Source organism: Lampris incognitus, chromosome 2, assembly GCF_029633865.1.
Source record: "Lampris incognitus isolate fLamInc1 chromosome 2, fLamInc1.hap2, whole genome shotgun sequence".
NCBI lineage: Eukaryota > Metazoa > Chordata > Actinopteri > Lampriformes > Lampridae > Lampris > Lampris incognitus.
The window spans coordinates 82,882,091-82,901,716 of record NC_079212.1 but is presented as its reverse complement, the minus strand read 5'-3'; the positions used below and the strand labels follow the sequence as shown (position 1 = coordinate 82,901,716).

At 48.5% G+C, this 19,626-nt stretch overlaps 1 protein-coding gene across 3 annotated transcripts in view; it reads left to right on the top strand.

Moving 5' to 3' along the window:
* The first annotated feature begins 815 nt into the window (after positions 1 to 815).
* The window catches only part of inavab (innate immunity activator b), a 92,939-nt gene continuing 74,128 nt past the window's right edge, over positions 816 to 19,626 (top strand). For 2 of the 3 annotated variants that reach the window (XM_056274510.1, XM_056274507.1), the window contains exon 1: positions 817 to 1,288. The gene's annotated coding sequence lies outside the window, so the exon portion shown is untranslated. Of the gene's footprint in view, positions 1,289 to 19,626 lie in introns of all 3 variants that reach the window. The other variant, XM_056274509.1, reaches the window with a different exon arrangement.

Genomic DNA, 19,626 nt, shown 5'->3' with positions numbered 1-19,626 from the left:
GGTGGAGTTAGCGAGCGCAGTCTGGACGTGGGGCGGCATGTTGCGCAGAAACAGCTCCATAAACAGGAAACATGGCTTTTCTTGACCCAGTAGGTTTAACATCCTGCTCATTAGCTCCGATGGTTTGCCATCTCCCAAGCCCTGAATTGCGAAGAGGCGACGTGCTCTCTCCGTTGCTGACAGTTCAAAAGTTTCAAGGAGGAGATGTTTAAGTGCGGCGTATTTACCATCGGCCGGTGGGTTGGTTATGAAACCGCTTATCCTGGAAGCCGTATCGCACCCCAGCGCTGCCACTACGTAGTAGTACCTGGTCTCGTCTGCTGTTATGTCTCTGAGCGCGAACTGTGCCTCAGCCTGCGCGAACCATGTAGCCGCGGAAGACTCCCAAAACTCCGGCAGTTTAATTGCAACGGCGTTCGTAGCCATAATGTGTGTGGTTTCAGAAAACTTATCCGAAAACCGACGTCGGGGTCACCAGTGTAGAGCCGAAGTAACGGAGAAGACCGTAGGTTCACACTTTAGCCGTGTAGGCAACTTTCTTTAATCCACGGTAAATCAGCGAGACAAACAAAACCCACAGCTCGACTGAGCGGAGGTGGCAAGAAAAACCAGAAAACTGGCTGGACAACCATAACTTAACCCTGCGTTAACCTGCCAGGGCAACCATGACTTAACCCTTAGTTCCTGGGTTGAATTCTGTCCCCAATACGTGTCCACCACGATAGGATCTTTTTTTAAAGATATTTTATTTTCACGGACCCCTTGCAATTACACCACGGACCACTAGGGGTGCGCGGACCCCCGGTTGAGAAACACTGCTCTATGATGCCCATCGTGAAAACAGTAAGAAAGGGAAACTGTGATGCACCGTAACATAAGTAAATGGCGATGAAAGTGACAAGGCTTTAAAGAAGAGATGAAGAAGGAAGAGTCCATACCTTCACTCTCCATCCCCGACTTATCCCCCACGCTGGACGCCCGCAGCCATAGCAACGGTGCTGCGATGGACACATCGCTTCAGTAGCCAAGTACAATAACTTCATCTACCACTCCATAGTCCCGCTGCCGAGGGCAGTATTTCCAGTTTAGGCGTTGTTTCTACAGACCTTTGCGACTGCAACGGAAGGAGAAGTTGTTGTTTTTATGTCAGTGTCCTTGGTCCGTGTAAATAGAGGAAACTTAAAAGTTGAGTTCCAGACTGGACTAACAGACGCCGAATGAAGCAGATGGCTGGTGGACTGTGATGCAGTACGGCGCTAGCTGATTAGCTAGCCGGCTAGTTTTCAAGGTAAGAGCAACATATCACTTAAATCAGGGTTTGACATTTTCAGCAGCATCACAACTGTCAAATTTGCAAAATAGGTAAAGCGCCGTTAATACCGGCGTATCCTTTCACAGATAAAGTTAACGTGCACGGAAGAGTTTGAATACGTCAACGCTAGCAAGCCAGCTCGCTTCTGAAGTTTAACCCTGGTAGAGAAGTTTAGCTAGCTGGGTCTGGGTTAGTTTAACCCTGGTAGAGAAGTTTAGCTAGCTGGGTCTGGGTTAGTTTAACTCTGGTAGAGAAGTTTAGCTACCTGGGTCTGGGTTAGTTTAACCCTGGTAGAGAAGTTTAGCTACCTGGGTCTGGGTTAGTTTAACCCTGGTAGAGAAGTTTAGCTACCTGGGTCTGGGTTAGTTTAACCCTGGTAGAGAAGTTTAGCTACCTGGGTCTGGGTTAGTTTAACTCTGGTAGAGAAGTTTAGCTAGCTGGGTCTGGGTTGGTTTAACCCTGGTAGAGAAGTTTAGCTACCTGGGTCTGGGTTGGTTTAACCCTGGTAGAGACGTTTAGCTACCTGGGTCTGGGTTAGTTTAACCCTGGTAGAGACGTTAAGCTAGCTGGGTCTGGGTTAGTTTAACTCTGGTAGAGAAGTTTAGCTACCTGGGTCTGGGTTAGTTTAACTCTGGTAGAGAAGTTTAGCTACCTGGGTCTGGGTTAGTTTAACCCTGGTAGAGAAGTTTAGCTACCTGGGTCTGGGTTAGTTTAACTCTGGTAGAGAAGTTTAGCTAGCTGGGTCTGGGTTAGTTTAACCCTAGTAGAGAAGTTTAGCTAGCTGGGTCTGGGTTAGTTTAACTCTGGTAGAGAATTTTAGCTAGCTGGGTCTGGGTTAGTTTAACTCTGGTAGAGAAGTTTAGCTACCTGGGTCTGGGTTAGTTTAACTCTGGTAGAGAAGTTTAGCTAGCTGGGTCTGGGTTAGTTTAACCCTGGTAGAGAAGTTTAGCTACCTGGGTCTGGGTTAGTTTAACCCTGGTAGAGAAGTTTAGCTACCTGGGTCTGGGTTAGTTTAACTCTGGTAGAGAAGTTTAGCTACCTGGGTCTGGGTTCGCTGCAGAAGTGAAGCGGCTCCAGAGCCAGACCAGACTAGATGGACTGAAGAAACCATCCCGAGCCAGACCAGATGGACTGGCCGGACTGATGAGACGCGTCCTGCAGCAACGGTTTCTCACAAACTCAGATAGTTCAGATAAAACTCAAGACAGGTCTGCGCACACACAGCACAGTGAACCAGAACTCAACACTGTGGTTCGAAGCCATTAACAAAACAAATGTGTATGCTTTCTAGGAGTGTGAACTCTGACTCCAAGGAGGGATTTAAACGCTCCCATGGGGCGTAATTCATATATGTATTATTTACTGATGCACCGAGAACCATGCTGAACACCACCTAAACACGGTGAGCTCATTTCTCAGACTTCAAGTTAAGTTACATGTTGAGAATATGTCATTATGGTCTGGGCTGTTTATGTCATGTGGCGATGGGATGAGGGACTTGTGAGTTGTGCATATCTAAAGGCCATTCATATATAAACATGAATTAAATCAAATATCATACGTACTTATGGTGCATTCTTTGGTCCTAATTTTGATTGCAAATTCCTAATGTCAAGTGTTGGGTTTTGGGTGTAACATCCGACCACTTCTCTGAGCTGCATGCTGATTGTGTACATTCACTGACTGTTTTTGTGGGTATTTTATCATAGTCAGTGATATCATGTTCTTTTCTTTGTGAAGATTAATCATAAGCCAATAAAGGAACTTGGAGTACTGACCAGCAAGGAAGTAACAAACTTGGAACATCTTCTTCTAAATAATAAATGAGGTAGAATTACTAAAAAGATAATGCAGTGGAGAGGAACTATGACATGGTTGGGCTATATGGATCTCTTTACACTGTAATCTATATCTATATCTGTTATCACTTCAAGTCATGTGATTCATGCAAGACATTGTCTAGGCCTATTTCAGAATGCAGTCTGTGCATATTTTCCTATACACCGCCTTGAATGCATATGCACAGCGTTATTGTATTGGATTATACATATTGTCACAAACAGTCAAGGTTGCATGATGCTGGAATTTGTTTGCAGGCAATATGGGCAAAAAACAGATAAGTGTGAGAGAATCCAGTTGCTTTTGAATCCAATAAACTTATAGCTGGGATTTTTTTTTCAAATCAGAATCAGAATTAAATTCTTTTATTGCCACGTGTATTACACACACTAGGGAGTTTGCTAGATGTTGTTGGTACAGTTAAGAGGATTTACTGTAAAGCTCAGCTATGATGTGTTAAATTGGAACGGTTGGTTTCAAATTCGTTGGATTTATCAGACCACGTCAGGATAAAGTTGGATGTTGGCGGGCCTGCTTCTCGGCAGCTGACTTCAGTAAGTCCACGGCACTCCAGCAGCACCCTTATGGTTATACAGGGACTCAAGATTCTGCAGAGGGTAGTGCTTTGCCAACTGCTGTGTTGCCTTCAGAGTGCCCTCTCTTTGGAATTGCTGGTTTACATAAACCACCCATGACATCAACCTTGAAGCTACTTTTATACTGGGCCGTGCTGCTCTGGAGGTTGGGATGAACTACGGCTGGAACGTTCCAGCTAAGTGTCTACCTAACAGCATGCAGAGGTTGTGGTGTTCTAGCTGTCTGAAACTGTAAGTGACTGTTTTTGGCTCAGCAGCTTGATTTAAACTGTTAGTGAATTAAATCCCCTTTACTTCATGATGGCAACAGAAAAACTGATGGCAGATAACTCCGTCTGCTCTGTGTTGCTTCACTTCCACTGCCTCAGTTACATTTGCGCTGCTTTTGCAGCTCCACACCTCAGCCTTAGTGAGAGGTTATTATTTCTTAGATTTTCACATTTGTATGGTTCTGGTCTGGTCTGCTTGTATGGCACAGTGAGCCCAGCAAAGTGTGCAGACACCTGTGTTGAACCATGTTGTGAGGTTAGGTTTTATATTGATGCTGCCTGTAGTGCCTATAGGGACTGTACGTTTTTGCTGCTCATTTCCCAATCCCTTCATTCTCCTTACTGTTATAACCACTGTTATACCCACTGCATGCACAATAATTTCCTTAGAAGCCCTTTTTAATGCAGGGCTACAGGACATGGTGTTCTTAACTTCATAACAGCTACTCATCCTCAGTAACTTCTGTGTGGCTACATCTGCACTGACAGCCCACGAGCCATTTCTGTAGAAAAGAACAAACAACTTGTGCAGCTTGGGATGGAATGATGCATCACAATGCTATAATCTGCGACGTATAAACATGACGGTCTACTTCATGGGATGTAATGATGCTCATTGAATATACACACTGCACACTATTGTCTGCTGCATATTGTGTTATATTATTTTTGTATATTGTTTGCCTCTTTGCAAGCAAGAGAGACAAGATTGAGATGGTTTGGACATGTGTGGAGGAGAGATGCTGGGTATACTGAGAGAAGGATGCTGAATATGGAGCTGCCAGGGAAGAGGAGAAGAGGAAGGCCAAAGAGGAGGTTATGGATGTGGTGAGGGAGGACATGCAAGTGGCTGGTGTGACAGAGGAAGATGCAGAGGACAGGAAGAGATGGAAACGGATGATCTGCTGTGGCAACCCCTAACGGGAGCAGCCGAAAGTAGTAGTAGTAGTAGTAGTTTTTTGCCTCTTCACTTCCTTCTCCACCTACTACAGTTTGTACAGCAGACGATGCAAACCTTCTGCACCATAAACCTGCATGGCTCAGTGGCGCTCATAGCAGAGAAGGAAGGGGACGCTTTAATCCAAGTCCTCTAGCGGGAAGATGAACAACTCAGCTGTAGTGACTAAATACTGTACTGTAAGTCCTGTACTGTACTGCACTGTAAGTCCTGTATTTAAGTCCTGTCCTGTAAGTCCTGTACTGTACTGTACTGTAGACGCTACTGGCTGCTAATTGGGATGAAGTGTTTAGACGTGTACTCAGAAAAGTGATATTCTGTCTCTACCAGGGCTTTCGGAAAGGACATGGAGTGGTGAGCCAGCGGAGAAAATGTAGCTAGCTAGCGGGGTCCGGGGGCATGCCCTCCCCTCATCCCCCATATTTTTGCATATGTTAATGACAACATGTAGTGAGTCATTGAAAAGGAGAGAAAGGCTTCTTGTGCGTTTTAGCTCACATAGTCTGTAAACAGCTATGAATATTTAAAACCACACCTGTTCCTGACTGATCAGAGCTTTTGTTATCGTTTTTATTATTTATTTATCGTTCCTTCATTCATGAAGCCCATACACGTGTGTGTGTGGTGTATATGGAACATGCAGCGCTTCAGTGCTGCGCTTACTGCGCAGTCGTCAAGTTGCTGCCACCGTGTCCCCTGAAGTATTCCATCTGATGATGATAATGATGACGGTGATGATGATGGTGATGATGATGACGGTGATGATGTGCCCTGTCTGCGCAGTCAAAGCAGTTCTTAATGTGTTCTGTCATCAAGTATTTTGCTGATATCACTCAATGTGTGGGGTAAAATTGTGGAACAGTGTGAGCATGGACCTCGAACACAGTACAAACAGTACACAGTTCAAGAAAAAGTACCAAGTCTGATTATCAAGAGATACAGGGATGATGAAGACTTGTGTTAACTGTCCAAGTTATCTCTTAGCATTTATTATTACATTTGTTTCATTTTTTCTGTCTATGGCATCGAGTGGATATTTGGGATGTGTGTAGCATTGCGGCGTCCCTGAGCAAGACCCTGAACTCCTCAATGCTCCCAATGAGCAGTTGTCTTGCACATCTTGCATCGTTGACATGGCATCAGTGTGCTTGCGTGTGTGCGCGTGCGTGTGTGTGAAATAAGTGTAAAGTGCTTTGAGTGGCTGTTGCAGCTATATAAAGTGCAACTTGATTGATTGATCTGTTTATTCTTGCTACATGACGTCAGCATGTGTTTCCTTTTTCTCTTACTGGTCACAGTGGGTGAGTTTGTACTGTGCAGCACAACATTGAATGTGAACTACACAGTGCAGTGAAGTATACAGTACAGTGAACTATACAGTATAGTGAAGGATGCAGTACAGTGAACTATACAGTATAGTGAAGGATGCAGTACAGTGAACTACACAGTACAGTGAACTACACAGTACAGTGAAGCATACAGTACAGTGAACTACACAGTATAGTGAAGCATACAGTATAGTGAACTACACAGTATAGTGAACTACACATATACAGTACAGTGAACTACACAGTGCAGTGAACTACACAGTACAGTGAAGTATACAGTACAGTACAGTGAACTACACAGTGCAGTGAACTACACAGTACAGTGAAGTATACAGTACAATGAACTACACAGTATAGTGAAGGATGCAGTACAGTGAACTACACAGTACAGTGAAGTATACAGTACAGTGAACTACACAGTACAGTGAAGGATGCAGTACAGTGAACTACACAGTACAGTGAAGTATACAGTACAGTGAACTACACAGTATAGTGAAGTATGCAGTACAGTGAACTACACAGTATAGTGAAGGATGCAGTACAGGGAACTACACAGTACAGTGGGAATTGAGTTTGTAATGTACAGTAGCTGAATTAAATTAAGAGGGGTAGGAAGAAATAAGTGTACACTTCCTCCTGCTGCTTTTCCAACATGTAACAAATCATCTGATGCATAGGGAGATGTGTTCACTGAGTTTGATGTGTGGCTTTGTTTTCTCTCTTCACGTGACTGGCAGGGGGATGATCTGTATGTTATACCCGGCTTATTACATGTTCCAAATAAATCATCATTCATTTGGGTTAAAACGCGGAAGACTCTCCGCGTCCACCACCCGGCAGGACACTCCTCTCTGCGGAGCGCATGCAAACGCACACACGCGCACACAACCAGCATGTGGGGGCGGGGCTGACACACTGACAGACACGTGTCTCTGAAGACATGCGCTGGTTATTTTGAAGCGGAGGCTAGTTAGTGGTGGTAAATGTACACCCATAGCGAATCGCAACTTGTTAATCAAAACTATTTTATTAGAGACAAAAATTAATACATTAAAGTAGCCGGCTGTTTGTCTAGCAGCCGGCGCTGCTGGAAGGTGCCAATACTTTAAAAAAGTTAAAACATACACACGACGTGTCTGAGCAGGCACACTGTAGGCTCTTCCAACTAACAACACTGTGATGCATAATAATACTGTTTAACCCTTTCAACTAGCAACACTGATTAATAATAATACTGTTTAACCCTTCCAACTAGCAACACAGTGATTAATAATAATACTGTTTGACCCTTTCACCTCGCAACACTGTGATTAATAATACCGTTTAACCCTTCCAACTAGCAACACTGTGATTAATAATAATACTGTTTAACTCTTCCAACTAGCAACACTGTGATGCATAATAATACCGTTTAACCCTTCCAACTAGCAACACTGTGATGCATAATAATACCGTTTATCCCTTCCAACTAGCAACACTGTGATGCATAATAATACCGTTTAACCCTTCCAACTAGCAACACTGTGATGCATAATAATACCGTTTAACCCTTCCAACTAGCAACACTGTGATGCATAATAATACCGTTTAACCCTTCCAACTAGCAACACTGTGATGCATAATAATACCGTTTAACCCTTCCAACTAGCAACACTGATTAATAATACTGTTTAACCCTTTCACCTAGCAACACTGATTAATAATACTGTTTAACCCTTTCACCTAGCAACACTGATTAATAATACTGTTTAACCCTTTCACCTAGCAACACTGATTAATAATACCGTTTAACCCTTTCAACTAGCAACACTGTGATTAATAATACTGTTTAACCCTTCCAACTAGCAACACTGTGATTAATAATAATACTGTTCATGTTACGCTCGCGCACCAGAACCTGACCCGTGTGGCGAAACCCAAGACAGACAGACACGAGATGACTTCAAAAGCTACTAAGGGAGGTTTTATTGTGGGAGGGAAATGTATGGTGAAAAAAAGGCGTTCTGTTAGTGGGATGTGTGAATAAACTATGTGTGGTGTCCCGTGGTTTGCGTGAATAACTATGTTTGAGTGTTTTTAGCCAATGTGTGGTGCGGTATGTAAATGACCAGGAGGTGTTGAAAAAATGTGCGTGCACCTGGCGAGAAAGTCCAGTGCGTGATCCAAGAGGGGTTGTCCGAGAAAGTCCAGGTCCGAGATCCGGGAAGTCGAGTCCGAAAGGAGGGGTCCAGATAGAGGGACAAGGGGGGAGATCGCAGGAGAGGTCCGGGGAGAAACGTTAAGGTCGCTGGGGACGAGGGAGACGCGGGGAGCCGTGGAAATCGCGGAGGGAGAGTCTTGGGAGGAAAGAGACACGAAGATAAGACACTGGGGAATAAACAGAATGCAAGGAACGCTGGAGGGCTTGTCAGAACTTCACCGCAGGGTTCAGTACGTCGAAGCACGGATTGGTGTTCTGGGAGGCTTCTTGTAGAAGGCTGCCTGATTGCCACAGGTGTGCCTGATGGATGATGGCAAACACCTGGTGCAGTGCAGCGCTCGTCTCCTCAGAGCGCGAGCCGAGCGCTCGGATGTTTCCGGCACGTCCGAGCTGGGGGAGTGGCTTGAACGTGCCGGGGAGGCAGCTCGGGGCGGTGTAACCACAACAGTTCAACCCTTTCAACTAGCAACACTGTGATGCATAATAATACTGTTTAACCCTTTCAACTAGCAACACTGTGATTAATAATACTGTTTAACCCTTTCACCTAGCAACACTGTGATTAATAATACCGTTTAACCCTTTCAACTAGCAACACTGTGATTAATAATACTGTTTAACCCTTTCACCTGGCAACACTGTGATTAATAATACCGTTTAACCCTTTCAACTAGCAACACTGTGATTAATAATACTGTTTAACCCTTCCAACTAGCAACACTGTGATTAATAATACTGTTTAACCCTTCCAACTAGCAACACTGTAATTAATAATAATACTGTTCAACTCTTTCAACTAGCAACACTGTGATTAATAATACTGTTTAACCCTTCCAACTAGCAACACTGATTGATAATAATACTGTTTAACCCTTTCAACTAGCAACACTGTGATTAATAATAATACTATTTAACTCTTTCAACTAGCAACACTTTGATGCATAATAATACTGTTTAACCCTTTCAACTAGCAACACTGTGATTAATGATACTGTTTAACCCTTTCACCTAGCAACACTGTGATTAATAATACCGTTTAACCCTTTCAACTAGCAACACTGTGATGCATAATAATACTGTTTAACACTTTCAACTAGCAACACTGTGATTAATAATAATACTGTTTAACCCTTTCACCTAGCAACACTGTGATTAATAATACCGTTTAACCCTTTCAACTAGCAACACTGTGATTAATAATACTGTTTAACCCTTCCAACTAGCAACACTGTGATTAAAAATAATACTGTTTAACCCTTTAAACTAGCAACACTGTGATTAATAATACTGTTTAACCCTTTCAACTAGCAACACTGTGAATAATAATAATACTGTTTAACCCTTTCAACTAGCAACACTGTGATTAATAATAATACTGTTCATGTTATGTATCTCGAAATTAAGACCAGAGGCCAGTGTAGCGAAACCCAAAAGGACAGACAAGACAACAGGGGACCGGGATAACCCGAAGGGCGATTTAATGCAGGGAAGAAAAAACAATCAATGCTGCCACAGGGCATAATAACAGGTGAGTCTCAGGTGGGCGTTGTAGAGACGATGTGGCCTGGCTACCAAAGTCCAAATCCGTTAAGCGAGGGGTTGTCCGAGGAAGTCCGGGTCCGAGATCCAGGAAGTCAAGTCCGAGTAGGAGGGGTCCAGGTAGAGAGATATGGAGGGAGATCGCCGGAGAGGTCCAGGGGGGGGGGGCGTGAAGGTCGCTGGGGGCGAGGAGCGAGGGAGACACTGGGAGCTGTGGAAGTCGCGGAGGGAGAGTCCTGGGAGGGGAAAAGAGAGACACGAATATAGAAACTGAGATTAAACGGAATAGCAAGAGGGCAAGGAACGCTGGAGGGCTTGTCAGAGCTTTACCACAGGGTTCAGTACGCCGAAGCACAGACGGGTGTTGTGGCAGGCTTCTTGTAGAGGGCTGCCTGATTGCCGCAGGTGTGCCTGATGGAAGATGGCAAACACCTGGTGCAGCACAGCGCTCGTCTCCTCAGAGCGCTGGGATGTTTCCGGCATGTCCGAGCTGGGGGAGTGGCTTGAAGGTGCGGGGAGGCAGCTCGGGGCGGTGTAACTGCAACAGGACCCGCCCTCCTACGAGAGACACCGAGCGACCGTCCGATGGCGTTGGGGTGGGCCCGATAGAACTCCTCCAGGAGTGCGGGGTCGGCCAGGTAGGACCGGGGAACCCAGCTGCGGTCTTTGGGCCCATAGCCACACCAGTCCACCAGGTATTGGTACTCACACCCCCGGCGGCATACGCCGAGCAGCCGGTCGACATCCCACACCATGTCCCACTGTTGAGGACCCTGGGAGGTGGAGGAGCTTGAACAGGGGGAGACAGGGGGCTGTAGGCTACTGGTTTGAGGTGGAGACATGAAACACTGGATGGATCTTGAGGGAGGTAGGGAGATGGAGGTGTACCGCCAAAGGGTTGACGATGCGGTCGATGGTGTAGGGGCCGACGTAGCGAGGAGCCAGCTTCCGGTTGAGGGTAGGGAGGGGCAGGTCCTGGGCCAGGAGCCATACCCGCTGGCCAGGTTGATAGGCTGGGGCCGGCACTCTCCGCCGGTTGGTGCTGCGCCGGGCCCGCTCTGTAGCTTGCAAAATAGCGGTCCGGGCGGTCTTCCAAACGCGCCGACATCGGAGGAGATGGGCCCTTGTGGACAGGACCGCCACCTCCAACTCCTGACGGGGGAACAGAGGGGGTTGATAGCCAAGGGAACATGCAAGGGGGACAAACCGGTAGCCGAACTTCCCATAGTGTTGAGCGAGTACTCCACCCAGGGCAGGTACTTGCTCCAGGAGGCAGGGTTGCTGGTGGTAACGCAACGCAAAGCCGCCTCCAGGGCTTGATTGGCCCGCTCTGCCTGCCCATTGGTATGGGGTTGATACCCAGATGAGAGGCTGACCATGGCCCCAATCCACTTACAGAAGGCCTGCCACACCTTAGAAGTGAACTGGGGACCACAGTCAGAGACAATGTCCAGGGGGATCCCATGGAGGCGGACAACATGGGAGACGAGAAGGTCCGCCGTCTCGGCTGCAGAGGGGAGTTTGGTGAGGGGGACAAAGTGGACGGCCTTGGAAAACTGGTCGACAATGGTCAGAATGGCGTCATTGTCTTGGGACACGGGGAGGCCAGTTACAAAGTCCAAGGCAATGTGGGACCAAGGTCGGCCGCGGACAGGAAGGGGGCGCAGGAGACTTGCTGGAGGGAGATGGAGAGCCTTGCTGCGGGCGCAGGCAGCTGCAAACTCTCTGGTGTCTGCCTCCATGGTGGACCACCAGAAGCGCATGCGGATGAAGGCCACCGTCCGGTGGGCACCGGGGTGGCAGGCAAAATGGCTGGAGTGTCCCCACTCCAGCACCTGGGGCTGGACAGAGGGAGGCACAAATAGCTGGTTCCTGGGTCCATTGCCTGGGTCGGGCTGGGCGCGCTGGGCCCTTCTCACCACCGATTCAATGGCCCAGGTGATGACACCCACCACCCGGGCTGGGGGAAGGATGGTGTCTGGGGCGTCAGGGGACCCCTCGGGAAACAGACGGGAGAGGGCGTCTGCCCTGACGTTCTTAGTGCCCGGGCGGTAAGTGAGGGTGAAGTCGAACCGGCTGAAGAAGAGAGCCCAGCGCGCCTGCCTGGGGTTGAGCCTCTTAGCTGTCCACACGTAGGTCAGGTTCTTGTGATCGGATCATACGATGAACGGCTGCCCTGCTCCCTCCAGCCAGTGTCTCCACTCCTCGAGGGCGGCGTGGACAGCCAGCAACTCCCTGTTGCCGATGTCGTAGTTCTTTTCCGCAGGACTGAAACGCTGGGAGAAGAAGGCGCACGGGGGATCTTCTGGTCCTCCTCTGACCGCTGGGAGAGGACGGCTCTGATGCCCGTGTCCGACGCGTCCACCTCCACGATGAACTGCCTGGACGGGTCCAGGTGGGCGAGCACCTGAGCCGCTGAAAACAGTTTCTTCAAGGCCGAGAAGGCGGCCACTGCCTCCGGGGTCCAGGAGAAGGGGCGGAGGGTGGGAGGTGAGTGCAGTGAGGGGGGCGGCCACACGGCTGAACCCCCTGATGATGCCCCGGTAAAAGTTAGCGAACCCAAGGAAGCGCTGGAGTTGCATCCTGTTGGTGGGTCGTGCCCACTCCTCCACCGCTCGGGTCTTCCTGGGGTCAGTGCGAACGAGCCCCTTCTCCACGATGTGGCCGAGGAACTCCATGGAGGCGGAGTGGAACACGCACTTCTCGGCCTTCACGAACAGCCTGTTCTCCAGCAGTCCTGGAGAACACGAGGATGTCATCCAGGTACAAAACCGCGAGTGTGTTCAGCATATCCTGGAGCACGTTGTTGACCAACGCCTGGAAGACGGCCGGGGCGTTGGTGAGCCTGAAGGGTATAACGAGGTACTCGAAATGCCCTAGGTGGGTGTTGAATGCCATCTTCCATTCATCCCCTTCCCGGATGCGCACCAGGTGGTACGCGCTGCGCAGGTCCAGTTTGGTGAACACCGTGGCGTGAGTGAGTGGCTCAAACGTGGAACTCATAAGGGGGAGTGGATATTTATTTTTAACAGTGAGGTCATTTAATTGACGATAATCAATGCAAGGCCTCAGGCTGCCATCCTCCTTTGCCACAAAAAAGAAGCCCGCTGCAACCGGGGAAGACGAGGGCCTTATGATTCCTGAGGCCAGGGACTCTGTGATATAATAGCTCATAGACTCCTTCTCCAGGACGGAGAGTTTATACAACCGACCGGTGGGAAGGGCGGCCCCGTGGAGGAGAGAAAGTGCACTGTCTTTACTAAATACAGGGGCTAAATCGAGGTAAATGGGAGGTACACCAGTGAGATCCGTGGGAGGAGGCACGGGTCTGCGGCCGCTAAATGGAGAATGGGCGGAGCGAAGGCAGTTGGCATGACACACAACGCTCCAACCCAAAATCCGCCCAGCGGACCAAGAGATGTGGGGATCGTGCCATTCCAACCACGGCCTCCCTAACACCAAGGGCGCTGTGGGGGTGTGCAAAACCAAAAAACGCATAGATTCAATGTGATTTCCCGAAAGAGTGAGAGTGAGGGAAGCAGTGCTGTGTGAGATCTTACCAAGTGAACGACCATCTAGGGCTTGGGCTGTGAGGGGTGTGTCTAGGGGGATGAGTGGAACGCCGGCCTGCCGGGCCAGCGAGATGTCCATCAAACACTCGTCCGCCCCCGAATCCAGGAGTGCACCAATAGAGAGTGAGTCGTTACCCCAGGTGAGAGAGACAGGACACAGCTGGTTGCGCTCCTTCTTGGGCTGGGGCAGGGTCGTCAGGCTCACTAGGACACCCCTTGCTAGTGAGCCGGGTCTTTTTGGGCGCGTCGGGCAGGCCTTGATGAAATGCCCCGACCTCCCACAGTAGAGGCTGAGGTGGTCGCGCATCCTCTGCTCCCTAACGTCTAGCGGGAGCCGAGACCGACCCAACTGCATGTGCTCCTCCTGCGGCCAGGATCCAAAAGACACCCAGGGTTGCGAGGGGGAGTCTGAGGGTGGAGAGAGCCCGCGGGACGCTGACCCAGGGAAGGCACTGGTAGAACGGATGGGGGTTGGTCTATGGGAGGCACCAGTGCGTGGGGCGCGTTCCTGGCTCCGCTCCCGCAGCCGTTCGTCCATCAGGAGGGCAAGGGTGACGAGGAAGCAGGGCGGTCCCGAACGATGAGGTCTTTGATGGGCTCGCTCAGCCCCCTCCTGTACGCGCTCTTGAGCGCAGTGTCATCCCACCCACTGTCTGCCGCAAGTATCCTCACCTCCAAGGTATAGTCTGCCACCGACCTGGCTCCCTGCTGGATGGAATGGAGGCGGCTGGCAGCGTCCTGCCCATCAGCTGGGTGGTCGAACACCAGACGGAACTCGCGGTGGAAGGCACCATAGTCCGAGGCGAGCAGTTCAGTATGGCCAACCGCCACTATGGCCCAGCTGAGGGCTTTGCCGGTGAGGAGAGACATAAGAAGGGCTACCTTGGTCTCTCCTGTCCTATACCTGGCTGGCTGATCTTTCAACAGGAGCTCACACTGACCAAGGAAACCCCTGCACAGCTCGAACTCCCCACCAAAGGCCTTGGGGCAGGGAAGGTTAGGCTCGAACCGGGGGTCCAGTGGGGGTTGACTCGGAGGAGGGGGAACGTCGGGACTAGGAACGGGGAATCCGGAGGCCGAGCTGGGGGCAGGGACCGGGGCCAGAGCAGGGTGGTCGCTGATCTTGGACACTGCCACACTCAGAGCAGCGATCTGCGCGGAGAGTGAAGCAAGGGTGCTCGTCGATGTATGCGAGTTTGCCTGGAGCCCGCTGATTTCTCCAGTGATCCGGGAGAAGGTAGTGCTAAGCTCAGAATGGAGTTGGGTGAGTTGAGTGCTGTGGTTCTTTACCACTACCTCGAGAGCTATAGGGTTCTGGGGCTTAGGGGCTATAGCTCCCTGAGCGACCGCCTGCCCCTCGGGTTTGCTTTGGCTCATTCTGGCTTCGACGTTCTGTTACGTATCTTGAAATGAGGACCAGAGGCCAGTGTAGCGAAACCCAAAAGGACAGACAGACAGACAACAGGGCACCGGTTATCCCGGTGCCCTGCAAAACTGTGATTAATAATAATACTGTTAAACTCTTTCAACTAGCAACACTGTAATTAATAATAATACTGTTTAACTCTTTCAACTAGCAACACTATGATTAATAATAATACTGTTCAACTCTTTCAACTAGCAACACTGTAATTAATAATAATACCGTTTAACTCTTTCAAGTAGCAACACTGTAATTAATAATATTTTTTAACTCTTTCAACTAGCAACACTGTGATTAATAATAATACTGTTTAACCCTTTCAACTAGCAACACTGTGATTAATAATACTGTTTAACTCTTTCAACTAGCAACACTGTGGTTAATAATAATACTGTTCAACTCTTTCAACTAGCAACACTGTAATTAATAATAATACCGTTTAACTCTTTCAAGTAACAACACTGTAATTAATAATAATACTTTTTAACTCTTTCAACTAGCAACACTGTGATTAATAATAATATTGTTTAACCCTTTCAACTAGCAACACTGTGATTAATAATAATAATATGGGTGAAAATGAAGGAGGGGTCCGCCGAGCCTAAAACGGCCAACATCTTCTCCAGCAGCTCAGAAGGTCTGCTATCGCCGAGTCCGTTGAGTGACAACAGGCGATCCGCCTTCTCCATCTCCGACAGCTCGAAGAGCTGCAAAAGAAAGGCCTTGAGTGCACCGTATTTTCCCACAGCCTGGGGGCTTCCAGTAGCCCCATAGCTCGGGCAGTCGTCCGGGCATATATCGCCGCCACAACATGGAAATGCCTCGTAACGTCCCGCGTTATTCCTCACAGCTCGAACTGGGCTTCAATGTGCTGAAACCATGGCCGGGGACTGTGCTGCCAAAACTCGGGCAACTTCACCGTCGCTGCTGAGATGCTAGCGCTAACATGAGCTATACCGTTAGCATCACTCGGAGCCGGAGCGGTATCATCATCGCTTTGGGTCGACATGTTCGTTGTCAACGTGCGGGGTCACCAATGTGGGAGTGCAGGAATGAGGAGACGGAGAGATCGAGTCGAGTCAATCCCGTTTACTCGCCACACAAAACGACACCGATACAGCACAATCTCTCCTGGCAACCAGCTAACCAACCGCTAGCTGCTGCAAACATGGCTCCACCCCGGAAACCCTCTGCAGTGCCTACGTCAGCACTCTAAATGTCCGCCTTAAAGGACCAGCAGCCCCTGGCGAATCTACCCTCATTTGTGTATCGCCACTGTTGTATTCAGTAATCTAGTTACCCTATATTACATTGAATTATATACTGCCAACCGCTAGAGGGCGCTGTATTCTTAGGTCACTAGTAACAGTAGGTTAGGTTGACTCTTTGAATGTTGTTGTGAGTTGCTGCTGAGAACCTGTCGGAGTACGTTGGAAGCTAACGGTCTGCCTTGCAATTATTTTAGTAAAGTTATTAAGCAATACGTCATGTGGTTATTCTACCAAAGAATATAACAAATTGGCGACGAGACGGACCTGCATACTTTAAAACGGACAAGATGGCCAATGCACCGTTTCCAGACCTTTTTTTGCCGTGCCCGGGAGAACCGGCGATACTTTTAAAAACGTGGGTGAAGATGTTCGAGAATTACCTTCTCGTCATCAATGCAACTGGAAACACGTGGCCTGAGGCAAGGAAAAGAGCACTACTTCTGCATTGTGTGGGCTCGGAAGGACAGCGGATCTTCCATACATTGCCGTACACAGGTCAGGATTTAGCATCCGCGATTACGGCATTACAGGGCCATTTTACGCCGACGGTGAACATAGTTGTGGGGCGGCATGCTTTCAGAAAAAGAGTGCAGGGAGCACAAGAATCCATAGTGCAATACATTGCTGCATTAAGAGAACTGGCTGCAACGTGTGAATTTCCAAACACTGATGACATGATTCGAGATCAGCTCGTGGAGCATGTAGCTAACCCTCGCATTAGAGAGAGGTTATTGCTAAAGACAAGCCTGACATTAGCCGATGCTATTACCATAGCTACTCAATGTGAAGGAGCTACCCTACAAGCTAAGTCTATGGCAGGTCAGCAGCAAATACCAGTACAAGTTGTGCAGACCCAGAAAACTGCACGCGGCCAGGGAAAGCCACACAAGGGTGCATATGCAAAGTCTGCTCAAAAATCTGCTACAAACTCCTCCGCACGTACCTGCTACTGATGTGGTTCAGAGAAACACCTTGCTAACTCACAGGAATGTCCAGCTGCTAAAGCAACATGCACAGGTTGCAATAAAAAAGGACACTTTGCCCGTGTGTGTAAGCAGTCTCAGCAGACCCATTTAGTGAAGGAGGTTGAAATGCCTGAATATACACTCCTGCTTGTGGAAGGAACAGACACCCCTGATAAGATTCAGTGTTCAGTGGACATTCAAACAGCGAAAGTGGTGAAGACAGTGAAACTAACGGTGGATATGGATGCTTCAGTGTCTGTTTTACCTCGATGCATCTACGAGGAGCACTTCAAAGAAGCTCCTCTACAGCAATCCCCAGTCCGTCTAGTGACACACTCACGGACCCCTATCAACGTGCTGGGCTGCATGGAAGCGACCGTTCACATAGATGGCATAAAAGGGCCAGCCAGCTTCTATGTAGTGGACTCAGGGACTGCACTTATGGGGAGAGACCTCATATCCGCTCTCTGCCTGTGCATCGAAGGTAACGCGGTATATCCGCCATCCGCAGCACCTCCCTCTCTGCCCGCCGCTGCAGTGTCAGTGGGATATCTCACCACCCAGCCAGCCTCACCTGCAACCGTAGGCTGTGCTAAAGGTTTCATGCATAAAGTGACAGTGTCACCAGACACTGTGCCAGTGCGTCAGAAACAGACTCCTTCCTTTCTCCATGCGAGCTGATGTGTCAGCGGAGCTGAATCGTCTCCTGTCAGCTGGTGTGATAGAGCACATCGATGCTTCGCCGTGGATCTCACCTATCGTGGGCACACAGAAGAAAACAGGAGGGATTCGAATGTGCGTGGACCTTCGAGAACCCAACAAAGGGATTGTAGTGTATAGCTACCCCCTTCCTCACATGGAGGAACTACTCTCTACACTGACAGGTGCTACTGTGTTCTCAACTGTTGGTTTGGAGAGTGCATATCACCAAGTGCTGCTGCATCCCGAAAGTCGAGATTTAACAGCTTTCATCACACATGATGGGCTGTTTCGGTTCTGCAGAGTCCCCTACGGCCTGGCTTCAGCCCCTTCAGCCTTTCAAAAGTTGATGGAGACAGTGTTGAAGGGTGTGCCTAATGTTCAGAACTACCTGGATGACATCATCTGCTACGGGAGCACAGCACAGGAGCATGACACGGCTCTGGAAACTATCCTACAACGGCTGGAAGCAGCAGGCCTGCGGCTGAACGAAAAGAAATGCCACTTCCGCCAAGCCAGTCTGAAGTTCCTGGGACACCTGGTGACAGCAAAAGGCATCGAGCCTGACACAGAGCACTTGCAGGCCATTACTCAGGCCCCGGCTCCCAAAGATGCGGGCAGCCTCCGCTCCTTCCTAGGTATTCTCTTGTGGTATGCAAAGTTTATACCCAACTACGTTACAGAGGTAGGGCCTCCGTGCCTGTCTGCGACAAGAGGGCACATCCGAGTGGACTGAGGAGACTCAGAAATGCTTCCTGAATGTGAAACAGCTGCTGGTGGACAGCCCGGCGCTTGCTCTATTCAATCCGGACTTGCCAACCATAATTTCGACTGACGCCTCCGACTACAGACTGGGAGCTGTGTTCACCCAGATGCATCCAGACCACACAGAACGCACAGTGGCGTTTGCGTCATGTTCACTGACTTCAACAGAGAGGAAATACTCCACTGTGGAGAAAGAGGCTCTTGCGTGCGTCTGGGCAGTGGAGAAATGGAGGACTATGAGACTTCATCGAAGAAAAAAAAAAAAACGTTCTTACTGTGAATGAAAAATATTGTGGTTATCTGGTAAAATGGGTAATGAAAAAAATACTGAGATTATTTGGTTAAATGTGAGCACTATTAGATAATTGTGATTGCCATCTGGAAACCCCTGGTTATTGTGAAAAAAAAACTAAAGCATTTTTGTTGTTAAAGCTTATACATTGTGATAGCGTAAAGAAATAATACAAGTAGATGTTATTGTTATTGATACAGTGTTATGCAAAGACGAGCAGATATTTTAAGTAAAGGGGGGATGTTGTGTTCAGTAATCTAGTTACCCTATATTACATTGAGTTCTATACTGCCAACCGCTAGAAGGCGCTGTATTCTTAGGTCACTAGTAACAGTAGGTTAGGTTGACTCTTTGAATGTTGTGGTTAGTTGCTGCTGAGAACCTGTCGGAGTACGTTGGAAGCTAACGGTCTGCATTGCAATACTTTTAGTAAAGTTATTAAGCAATACGTCATGTGGTTATTCTACCAAAGAATAGAACAACCACAGTACATTATTATTGTTTTTGGCGGTGATGTCAAAGAAGTAGAACCGCCTTGCATTTCTCAGTTCCAAATTGTAAATGCGCAGTCTCTCTTTACGGACTTCATAAATCAAGC